The following is a 12059-nucleotide window of genomic DNA, read 5'->3' as shown; positions in this document are numbered from 1 at the left end:
CAGGATAAAACGAAGATGCACATTAACACCATTATTATTTAACAAAGTTCTGAAACTCCAAGCCAATAAGAAAACAAGAGATGAAGTATTACTTTTACAAAGGAAAACACAAAACCATCAGTCAGCTAATAACGTGAACATTTACCTCAAAAACCCAAGACACTATACAGTTAAAATTCATGTATTTCACAACAACAAAAGACAATCAACTGAGAAACTACACGATTGTTTACTAAATTAGGTAACATCAATATATTTCATCTAATTGAAATAGTAGATTTAATAAAGATTCTGGCTACAACAGAATTATCCTATTAATAAAAAGGAATGAGACCCATATTAAAATATTTAAAGATAAATGAATAATAAATTCATACTTATGACAGAAGAATCCTATAAAGCTACCGATTCTTCTCAAATTACAGTGGATTTAACTCCAATACAGGCTTCCCTGTTGGCTCAGACGGTAAAAGAGTCTGCCTATAATGCAGGAGACCTGGGTTCGACCCCTGGGTTAGGAAGATCTCCTGGAGAAGGGAATGGCAAACAATTCCAGTATTCTTGCATGGAAAACTCCATGGACAGAGGAGCCTGGTGGGCTACAATCCATGGTGTCGCAAAGAATCAGACATGACTGAGTGACTTGCACTCACTAACTCCAATACAAACAAAATCTCCCCCAAATTTGAGAGTAGAACAAAATCATTCTAAAATTGATATGGAAGGATAGAGAAGAATGGGTTAAGGAAGCTTTCTTTAATGGGGCATAATGAGAAAAAGGATTAACCTTATCAGTTCAGTCGCTCAGTTGTGTCCGACTCTTTGCGACCCCATCAATCGCAGCATGCCAGGCCTCCTTGTCCATCACCAACTCCCAGAGTTCACTCAGACTCACATTCATCGAGTCAGTGATGCCATCCAGCCATCTCATCCTCTGTCGTCCCCTTCTCCTCCTGCCCCCAATACCTCCCAGCATCAGAGTCTTTTCCAATGAGTCAATTCTTTGCATGAGGTGGCCAAAGTACTGGAGTTTCAGCTTTAGCATCATTCCTTCCAAGAAATTCCAGGGCTGATCTTCAGAATGGACTGGTTGGATCTCCTTGCCGTCCAAGGGACTCTCAAGAGTCTTCTTCAACACCACAGTTCAAAAGCATCAATTCTTTGGTGCTCAGCCTTCTTCTTCTTAACCTTATCAGACACTATTAAAACATATAAAGCTATAAAAATGAAGTCAGTGCTATAACAGGGCGAGTAAGGATAGGTAATTAAAAATAGTGCAAAGATATGATAAAGGTGAGAGTATAAATCAACTGCGAATAAAAATAATCATCCACATAAAAAGATGCTGGAATAATGACTATTTTGGAGAGTTATGTCCACCAGGGAAGCCCTAAAAGTAATATTTTAAAACCCAACACATTCATTACCATTTGAGGCACCAACTCCTTACTATTAAAACTGTTAAAGGGAAAAATCAAGCACTTATACCTTATACTTATACCTTTCCAATAGGAACTGTATCTTATAGTAGTGATAGGCCTAACTGTTGAAGAAACTTCTGCTTTACAGAAGAACACTAACTACTTCATGGAAAAGTAAAATGAATTAGGAAACATCATTTCCTAATACCAGGGAGAACTGTTACTTTAGATAAGGATTATCAAGTGGTGCTATAAAGGGAGGGAGGCAGGGAGAAAGAGAAAGCTTAGGTGAACAGCTTATGGTGAATTAAACATTTGTAGGCACTTCCCTGGGGGTCCAGTGGTTAAGACTCCACACTTCGCCGAAGAGGGTGCAGGCTGATCCCCCGTTGGGGAACTAAAGTCACAAATGCCCTGGGGCACAGCCAAATCAATAAATAGACAGATACACTTTAAACACACACACACACACACATCTATATTATGCCAAGGGCCACAAGGTCACCTTCTAGTCATATGAAGAGAATCTACAAGTTCCAGTGGAGTAATCAGATGGTCATCACCCTAACCCAGCAGTCAATCTGAGCATCTGTAATGGTGGGCCAACAGGACATCGTGTATTTTCTGATGTGATTTGTGACTTGCCAATGATACAGCCTAACCCAAAACATCTAACTTTAATCCATGTTGGATGTGATTTCTAGTTTATAGGAAATACAGCAGATAGAGGGGAAAAGAAGGAACCAGTAAGATGAATCCAGAAATCAGGACCAAGGAAGTGGTCAGGTCTCTTCAACAACTCAGTGTAATGTAAAAGGTGGGGATGGGCAGGCTAGTTTAAAAGCAAGGTAAGGGTCATGACAAGCAGATGCAATGCAGGAGACATTTCTGGGATCACCGGGGATATTGGTATGGTATGATACAGCTATTAGATAAAACAAATTACTGAAATGGAAATGTGCAGATTACTGGCTGCAAAAAGTCTATTGCCAAACAGTATGTACTTACGGTGGTTCCTCAAAAGATTAGAAACAGAATTACTGTATGATCCATCAAGTTCACGCCCCAAAAGAATTGAAAGCAGGAATTCATAGATATGTATACCCATGTCTGTATGCAGCGTTATTCACAATAACCCGGAGGCAGAAGCAATCCAAGTGTTCATCAATGGATGAACGGATAAACTAAATGTGGTGTGTGCATACAATGGGATATTATTCAGCCCTAGAAACGAAACTCTGATACATGTTACAACATGGATGAACCCTGAAGACACCGTATTATGTGAAATCAGACAGTGACAAAGTATGTGCTCTATGGTTCCACTTACATGAGGGACCTAGGGTAGTCCAAAGGGAATGGTGGTTGCCAGAGGCTGGGGAGGAGGAAACGAGGAGTTTAACGTCTGAAGTTTTAGCTTTGGAAGATCAAAGGGTTCTAGAGGTTGACAGAGGTGGAGACTGTAGAAAAATGTGAATGTACTTAATGCCACTCAATTGTACACTTAAAAGTGATTAAACTGGTAAATGTTATGTATACTTTATAATTTTTTAAAAAACCATTATGTACTGTGTAATCTAATTTCAGTGGAAAAATGTAATTATATACAAAGATAGATGGGGGGAGGACAGGGAGACAGGGGAGGGAGAGAAGGAGAAGGAGATGGAGGGGGAGATAAAGAATCTGGAAGGACATGTACTAACATGTTATAATAAGTGATCTCTAGCTGTGGAGGCACTAGCTAATTTTCCATACTCTGTATACTGCCTCTGTAGTAAGACAGGATGTTGTATAAAGCAAATAGGAAAAAACATAAAAGGAAGAGTATAGATTTGATTTCACAAAAACATAAAATGTTTACAATTTTAAAAATAAAATATTCAGTAAAGAGAAAAAGACTAAAGAAAAAGATATGCAATAAGCATGAGTGATCAAAACTTAATTCCCAAACACATTAGAAAGCTCTTATAAAATTTTTTAAATTCTAAAACCCAGAGAAATAGGCAACAGACATAAATTCAGTGAAGGCAAAGTTCAAGTGTTCAAAACACACTTGGAAAATAAAAAGGTAACCATAAATGAAATAAATTATAACTAAAATACCAATACAAAATATCACTCTCCCACAATCGGATTGCTGAAAGCCTAAGAAGCACTATCATATACTCCTGTGATATTAAAATTTGATCACATCTTTCTGGAGGGCAATTTAACAATGTGGATCATGAGCCTTTAAAAGTTAACAGTCATGGGACTTCCTGGTGTGCAATAGGTAAGAATCCGCCTGCCAATGCAGGAGACACGGGTTCCATCCCTGATCCAGCAAGACTGCACATGCCTCAGGGCAACAATGCCCGTGTGCCGCAAATGCTGAGCCCACGCGCCTAGAGCCTGTGCTTGCAGCAAGAGAAGCCTCCTCAATGAGAAGCCCACACATCACAGCAAACAGCAGCCCTGGCTCCCAGCAACTAGAGAAGCACGGCGCAGCAACAAAGACCCAAACAAAAAAGTTAATAGTCACAGTACTATGAATCACTCATACGTGAAACAGATGAATCTCACAAACATAATGCGAAGTGAAAGAAATATTATATAAAAGATTGTATACTACATACTTCCACTTACTGCGAAACTCTTAAACAGACAAAGCTCACCTGTGGTGGGGAAAAAAATGAAAAGGTGGTTGCAAGGATGGCAGGAAAAGAGCCTGGGAAGGAGCAAGAGTAAACTTTCTGGAAAGACAATATTCTAACCTTGACAGAGGTTTGACTTACACAGATAAATGTATGCATCTGTCAAAACTCAGCAAATGCACAATAAATGTTTATGCATTTGACTGCATATAAATTTTATCTCAAAAGAAAAATCTAAATACTGGACTAATTAATGATATACACACTGCAATATTTTAGGCAAAGTCTGCTGCTGCTGCTGCTGCTGCTGCTAAGTTGCTTCAGTCGTGTCCGACTCTGTGCGACCCCATAGACGGCAGCCCACCAGGCTCCCCCGTCCCTGAGATTCTCCAGGCAAGAACACTGGAGTGGGGTGCCATTTCCTCCTCCATAGGCAAAGTACAGATGTCTGCAATTACTTTAAAATGCATCAAAGGAAAAGGAAGTAGAGACGACAGAGACTGACACACGCTTGTCTCCTGGTTTCTGTGGGCACTGCTTTCAAGACTCCCTCAGATACCAAGTCCATGGATGCAAAAGTCCCTTATATGAGAGGCACCGAAGTTACACACAACCTAAGTACAGCCTTCTGTATGCTTGTACTTTGAATGGCTTCTAGATTACTTATACTACCTAATACTATGTAAATGTTACATAAATTGCTGGAAACACAATGTAAAGGATATGTAAATCATTACCACAAGGCAAATTCAAGTTTTGCTTTTTGGAACTTTCTAGATTTCCCCATCACCCCCCTCTCACACCCTCATTGGTTGAATCCCCAGAGGTAGAACCCATGGAAACAGATGGATGAGCATATATGATAAAGTACAGTAAAGAACATATATGATGCAACATATATGCAAGTAGAGTAAAATGCTACCATAAAATACAGGAGTTTGGGGTATACAAGTGTTCACTGCAAAATTCCTTCAAGAATTTTGACATAGTGTCTAATGAAATGTTAGAAATATTAGAAATACTAAATAATAGTCAATAGCCACAAGGCAGTCCTCTGGAGTGCTGGAATATTCCCTCCTGGTCTGGGTGGTCATTATATGTAGCATATATGGGTACAATTCAATCAAGCCACACTCTTTAAGATTCTATATACTTTGCTAACTGCATTTATACGTCAAAAAATGTTTAAATAAACAGCATTCAGAATAGGACTTCAAAGCATATGTAATTAATATACTCAAAAAGATAACAGAGTATGCTCTAACCAAAAAAGAAAGAAAACCATGAATTAGCAGTTATAAAAAGCACACACCATCAATCTTGAACACAGAAACTGCAGCATTTAAAAACTCAATGGACTAGATAGCTGAGTAGACCCTGAGGAATGACTCAGTGAGCTAAGAGAGTTCAAAAACCTTTACAGATGCCAGCACAGAGATGGGGAAGCACAAGTAGTAAAGAAATACAGCACAAAGATGCGCCTAACTCCCATGTGGGAGCAAGCTGCAGAAGGGGAGTGAGGAGTGGAAGAGCACCAATCCAACGAAGAACAGCTAAGTGTTTCCTAGAACTAATAAAGAACAAGTAAAGAATAAAACTATAAAGAGATATTTTAATTAATCTACATGAACGCAAGGCAACACCACCAATTTACACGTTATCTATCTCCTGATTATGCAATTCAAGTGATCCATGTCCTTTTGCAAGTTTTCTAAGAAGAATATTACTTTTGTAATGAGAAAAATAAAAGCTTACTTTTCTTGTTTTGGTTTGTGGGGTTTTTTGTTTTCTATTTCACTTTTAATTGGAGGGTAACTGCTTTACAATATTGTGTTGGTCTCTGCCGTACTACAATGTCAGTCAGCTCTAAGTATACACACGTCCTCTCCCTCTTGAGCCTCCCTCCCACCCCTCCATGCTGTCACAGAGCACTGGGTTGAGCTCCCTGTGTTATAGAGTAACTTCCTATTAGCTATCTATTTTACATATGGTAATATATATGTAAACACTTATGAAATAAATCCAGAACCACGAGACAAGAAAGGCTTTTCTAAAAACTCCCCAGCCTCTCTTTCCTCTGGCTTCTACCCTATGCTATTACAGGAACCTGCTGCTGAAATAAGTTACCACGACCTTGGGCAAGTCATTTGATCTCTTTAAAGTTCTGCTTCTTTTAGGTCTTCAACAGGGAAAATAACGCTGTCCTTTCTACTTCACAGGAGTTTGGAGAACATCAAATGAGATAATGGATAAAAACTGCACTCAGTATAATCTGATTTCTCTTCAGATCAAATAAATCTTTCCCCTTTTAATGAAGATTTCCATGGAGAGAAACAATTCTGAGATTCACAGTCCAAGAGAACAAACTTCTTGTTACCAAAGGGGAAAGAGGGGAGGGATAAATCTGGAGTTTGGGATTAGCAGATACAAACTACTACATATAAAATAAACAAGGTCCTATTACTGTATAGCACAGGGAACTATATCCACTAACTTGTAATAAACTATAATGAAAAAGGATATATATATAAACTTGTTCACTTTGCTGTCCCCCAGAAACTAATACAGTGGAAAGCAACACAAAGTGCAAACCAACACAACAGTGCAAACCAACTATATTTCCATTTTTAAAAACCAGCAGCCAGTCACCTGGACAGCACAGTACAAACGGAGGCAGGCCATCAGTCCTGAGCTGCAGACTCCATCTGCACCACCCCTCACCCCTCACCCGCTGAACCCACTCCACTCCCCAGCCAGCTGGCGGGCAGGCCCTGCCTCCCTTCCCAGAGCACTGCACCACCTTGCGCCTGGCCCAGCACCACAGCCCCGAGGCACGCCCCACCTCCAGCATCAGTGCATCTTCCTCCTAAAACTTCATATAATATATTCATCCTGCCACCACAGTGTTGAAAATGAAAATGCTGAGGTTCAGAGGATGGACTCCGAACGCCTCATCCTGGCTTTCAAGCCTCCCCTCCTGCCCCCGGTCAACTCCTCACTGCCTGTGGAACAATCAACTCTCTACCCACCCAAGTCCTCGGAGCCGAGCCCCAGGCAGGCCAAGCCCCTCCCGCCTTCCGCCCTCTGCACCGATGATGGGCCCAGACCAAGATCCTGCCTGTTCCCTGAACACCCACTCCACCCCTCAGGCGCCACCCTCACTTCCAGGTCAGAGGCCCCACCTTTCCAGGGAAGACTACTACTGTCCTGAGGGCAGGGCCTCCTGCTTGGCTCCAGATCTTGTGTAGGAGGCACTCAAATCAACCTGCCAATCATTTCAGTCTGTAAAATAAACTTTCTCTGCCTAACTGAATTTTATAGTAATTATTTCTCTGGGTTTTCTTTATAGTTTTAATATAATATGCATGTGCATATCACATACATTCCCACATAATATACTGCTTAGCTATTAATCTTTAAAAGGGTCACACTTTACAAATTCTTCTCTAAGTTTTCTTTCAACATTGTTTTGAGACTGATCTATGTTGACATCGGTAGCTATAAGCTATAAGCCATTCATTTTTTTGCTTGTTTTCCCTGAACTTTGAACTTTCTCTTTTGTATTAGGGTGTAGCCAATTAACAATGTGATAGTTTCAGGTGAACAGCAAAGGGACTCAGCCACACACATGTATCCATTCTCCCCCAATCCCCACTGCCGTCCAGGCTGGCACATAACACTGAATTCCATGTTAAGCCATTCATTTTCAAAGCTGAAAAGCATTCTTTTGCACAGTACAACTTATTCATCCATTATGTTGCTGAGGGATACTTGTGTTTTATCAAAAAGGTTCCTATTATCAATAAAAGCAATGCACCTATGAACATTCTTATCCATATCTCAGCACACACGTATTTCTAGGGTTAAAACTGCCAGGTCACAGGGTCGCATGTTTAGCTCTCCTTGGTAATGACAATGGTTTTCCAAGCAGTTGAACTGATTTACACTTTTACTTACACTGTTGAAGAATTCCTCAAAAATACTGTCAGGTTTTTAGAAGACACGGAAGCAACCTAAACATCCACCAACAGAGGGATGGATAAACAAGATGTGGTACATAAATACAATGGAGTATTACTCAGCCATTAAAAAAAAATGGAATAATGCTATTTGCACCAATACGGATTGAATCTAGAGACTGTCATACTGAGCGAAATAAGTCAGACAGTGAAGGAGAAATATCGTATGACATCCCTTACATGTATAATCTAAAAAGAAACGATACAAATAAACTTTAAAAACAGAAAGAGACCCACAGACTTGGAGAACAAATTTATGGTTGCCGGGGTGGAGGAAGGCATGGGGGGCAGGGTTAATTGGGGAGTTTCGGACAGACACACACACACTGATGGGTTTGAAATGGACAGCCAACAAGGACCTGTTGTATAGCACGTGAAACTCTACTCAGTGCTGAGTGGTGGCCTGGACGGGAGGGAGATCTGAGGGAGAATGGATATGTGTGTATGTATGGCTGGGTCACTTCACTGTTCACTTGAAACTGTCACAACACTGTTAATCAGCTATACCTCAGTACAAAATAAAAAGTTAAAATACTGTAAGGCTTTTAAACATTTGCCCATTTGGTGGGTATAAAATGTTATTTCATTGTGGTTTTAATTTGCATTTCTCCAATGAGGCTGACATTTTTCACACATTTATTGGCCATTTGGTTTCCTCTTTAATGAGCTCCTTGTCCAAGTCTTTGCTTATTTTTCAATTAAACTTTTTCTTATCTATTGTAGGAGTTCTATATATATTCTGAATACTAATCCTTCATTGGTATTAGGTGTTGCAAATGTCATCTTTCAGTTTATGGTTTCCTTCCTTTTCACTCTCTTTTGTTGAGAAGTTCTTTATTTTAACCTACTTGAATTTATCACCCTTTTCCTTCCAGGTAAATGCTTTGAGTAACTTATTTAGTGCAAACAGGAGACTGTTTCTCATTTGGGCTTCCCTGGTGGCTCAACGGTAAAGAATCCACCTGCCAATGTAGGAAGCATTGGGTTCAATCCCTGGGAGAGTTAGATCCCTTGGAGAAGGAAATGGCAACCTACTCCAGTATTCTTGCCCAAGAAATCCTATGGACAGAGGAGACTGGCGGGCTACAATCCATGGGGTGGCCAGAGAGTCGGAGGTGACTTAGCGACTGAACAACAGAACCCAAAAACCGTGATGACACATTTATATTTCCTTTTAATACACTGTTAAAATGAAAACTTCAAAAAAGGAAGTTATATAAACAATTAACACATGAAAACATTCACAAAATGATTAGCCATCAAGGAAATGAAAATCAAAACCACAAGGACATATCACTACACACCCACCAGAATGGCTAAAATTAAGACTGATAACACCAAACTGGGGCAAGGATGTAGACCAACCAAACTTTCATTATACACTGTTAGTGGGAAGGTGAAACTGGGGAACCCTGAAGAAAGGTCAAGCAGTTTCTTAGAAAGCTAAACATAATAGATAATAGCTATCCTATGACCCAGCAATTCCACTTCTTGACATTAACCCAAGAAAGATGAAAGTACATGCCCACGTAGTAATTTATACCAAAATATTCATAGCAGCTGTACTCTTAATAGCCGAAAATGGAATGCAGGCCTAGCATCCACTGACAAGAGAATGAGTACGTGAACTGTGATCTAGTCACACAACAGAGTACGACTCAGCAAGAAGGAGCCACCTACTGACCCATGTGACACAGATGAGTCTCAAAAATACTATGCTGAAGCCTTAGACAAAAGAATACATTCAAGGCTCTATCTCTATGAAGCCTAGAATAGGCAAAAATACTTTATAATGGAAAAAAATATAAGAACTGTGGTTGCTGATGGGTAGGGTTAGGAATGGAGAAGGAGCACAGAGAACTTTCTGGGGTGACAGTAATATTCTGTATCCTGACAGAGATTCTGCATTACATAAGCATACACATTTGTCAAAAAAAAGAGACAAATTTTGAATTCTAGGTGATATACATAGTGAAGTGTTTAGGAGTTAAGTATATTGATGTATGCAACTTACTTGGAAATGGCTCCAAAAATAAAACAGATTTCTGGGTGGATAGAGAATGATAAAGCAAACAAAGGCAAGTGTTACCTATAGAATCTTGGTGGTGGGTACACATGTGAGAATTCTTTCAACTTTGCTATATGTTTGAAATTTTTCAAACTAATAAAATATTAGGGGAAAGATAAAAATATATTTTTAAAAGGAAGAGATTTGCTTTAAAAAAAGAAGCAGATAGAGGGTTTCCCTGGCAGTCCAGTCCATACTGCCAATGTAGGCGGCTTGGGTTCAACCCCTGGTCGGGGAACTAAGATCTCCCACGCTGTGCTGCACAGTCAAAAAAAAAAATTAAATATAAGCAAGTATATTTAAGCAAAGTTTGTCCTTGAGAAAGGTAACTGAAAGAAAAAGATCAATCCTTACATGTACTGGTGCTTTGGAATTAACAAAACATATGCACACAGACTATTTTAAATGATCTTCACCAAAATCCAGGTATTCTAGTCTCATTTTATGCTTGAGAAAATGTGGGTCAGAACTTGCTAAATATCACACAGCTGGTACCTCATGGTGCTGGCTTTAAAAACACACACCTGTGGCTCCTCCACTTCTATTCTTTCCAACACACCTCACTTGGGAGCTGCTATAAACCTCAAACATGTGAAGACCATGTGGAAACCGTCCATGGGCCTCCAGCCCTTCGCTCGTCCCAGGAGCAAAGGACAATGCTGAAGCAGTGCTGCACTGACTAGCAGGACACGAAAGGGAGATGCGTGCTGACAGGCAACGAGCACCATCTTAACCGAAGGTGAATTTTCAACCCACACAGAATAAAAGCGGACCGTTCCCGCTCTGTCCATGGGGTTCTCCAGGCAAGAATACTGGAGTGGGTTGCCATGCCCTTCTCCAGGGATCTTCCCGACCCAGAGACTGAACCCGGGTCTCCTGCATTGCAGGCAGACTCTTTACTGTCTTAGCCACCAGGGAAGTCCTGGTGTCCTTTGAGCCCATCCAGAAAGTGTGGGGAAAGCTGAGCTTGCCTTTCCGTCTACGCGGATGAGGCCTGTAGCAAAGAAACTCCAGCACAAGACTTGTCAAAACAGCTCTCTCCCAAGATAGTCCAGCACTCATCTTATAGAGCAGAACAGAAGCAGAGCAGAGGGACGGGACCCAGGCACGTTTGCTCAACCCTGACACGGCCAACATGAGAGGCAAAAGCTTTACTGATCACCCTGCGGATTAATCACTGGCTTCAGGGTATTTTGGCTTTTTGTTAAAGCATAACACACCCCAATAATTTCTGTTAAATTTAAACAGGTGAGATAGATCCATGGAATAGAAATAAAAGCCCTTTCAGCCTTGGAGACGGGTGTATTTATCCAAACACCTACTCAGTGCACCAAACGCTTTGGGAACTGTACTGAAACCAGTGCATAGCCCCTGCCCTCCAGAGGCCTATCATCAAGCAGCAGGCTTGGGAGAGAAATCTGAGCCCACGAGAGCTATAGGAGAGGTGGCAAGAGCAGAGGAGAGTGCAAGTGCAACCGAGGGCTCAAGACAGGACATGTATGTGTGGAACTGGGGGCAGAAGAAGGGGTGAGGGGTTGCCCTCCAGGCTGGCTCCTACAGAGGTCCTAGCTAAGGAAGGCTACCTGCAGCCTGAGCAGGAAAGGGAGGAGAAAGCAGCCCCGAGGGATGCCTGCCGACTGATTATAGAGAGTTAAGAGGGGAGATTAGAGGCATTACCTGGGACAGGGCCAAATACAGCTGCAACATCCACAGACATGAGAACCTAAGCTAGGACTGATCTCCACAGTAAATCAAGACTTGAAATTTTAATAACAGATTCAGGATGCCTGCTTAAAGCCCAGGTGGACCCATGATGCTCATAGCTGAGTGGGAGGCCAGAGAATGGTGGATGTAACACTGGGACAGGTGGTTGGTTATCAGAGCAACCAGCCAGGAGATAAGCACCAGGAACAACGGA

The 12059-nt window shown here is 41.1% G+C and overlaps 1 protein-coding gene and 1 pseudogene across 3 annotated transcripts in view; one reads left to right on the top strand and one right to left on the bottom strand.

The window, feature by feature from the left end:
• The window catches only part of PDE8A (phosphodiesterase 8A), a 147272-nt gene that overhangs the window by 128638 nt on the left and 6575 nt on the right, over nucleotides 1–12059 (bottom strand). The window lies entirely within an intron of this gene.
• On the top strand, nucleotides 6322–6431 carry LOC133234845 (U5 spliceosomal RNA; annotated as a pseudogene).

The sequence above is a fragment of the Bos javanicus genome, chromosome 21, assembly GCF_032452875.1.
Source record: "Bos javanicus breed banteng chromosome 21, ARS-OSU_banteng_1.0, whole genome shotgun sequence".
NCBI classification, from domain to species: Eukaryota; Metazoa; Chordata; class Mammalia; order Artiodactyla; family Bovidae; genus Bos; species Bos javanicus.
This window is presented reverse-complemented; position numbering and strand designations above follow the sequence as displayed.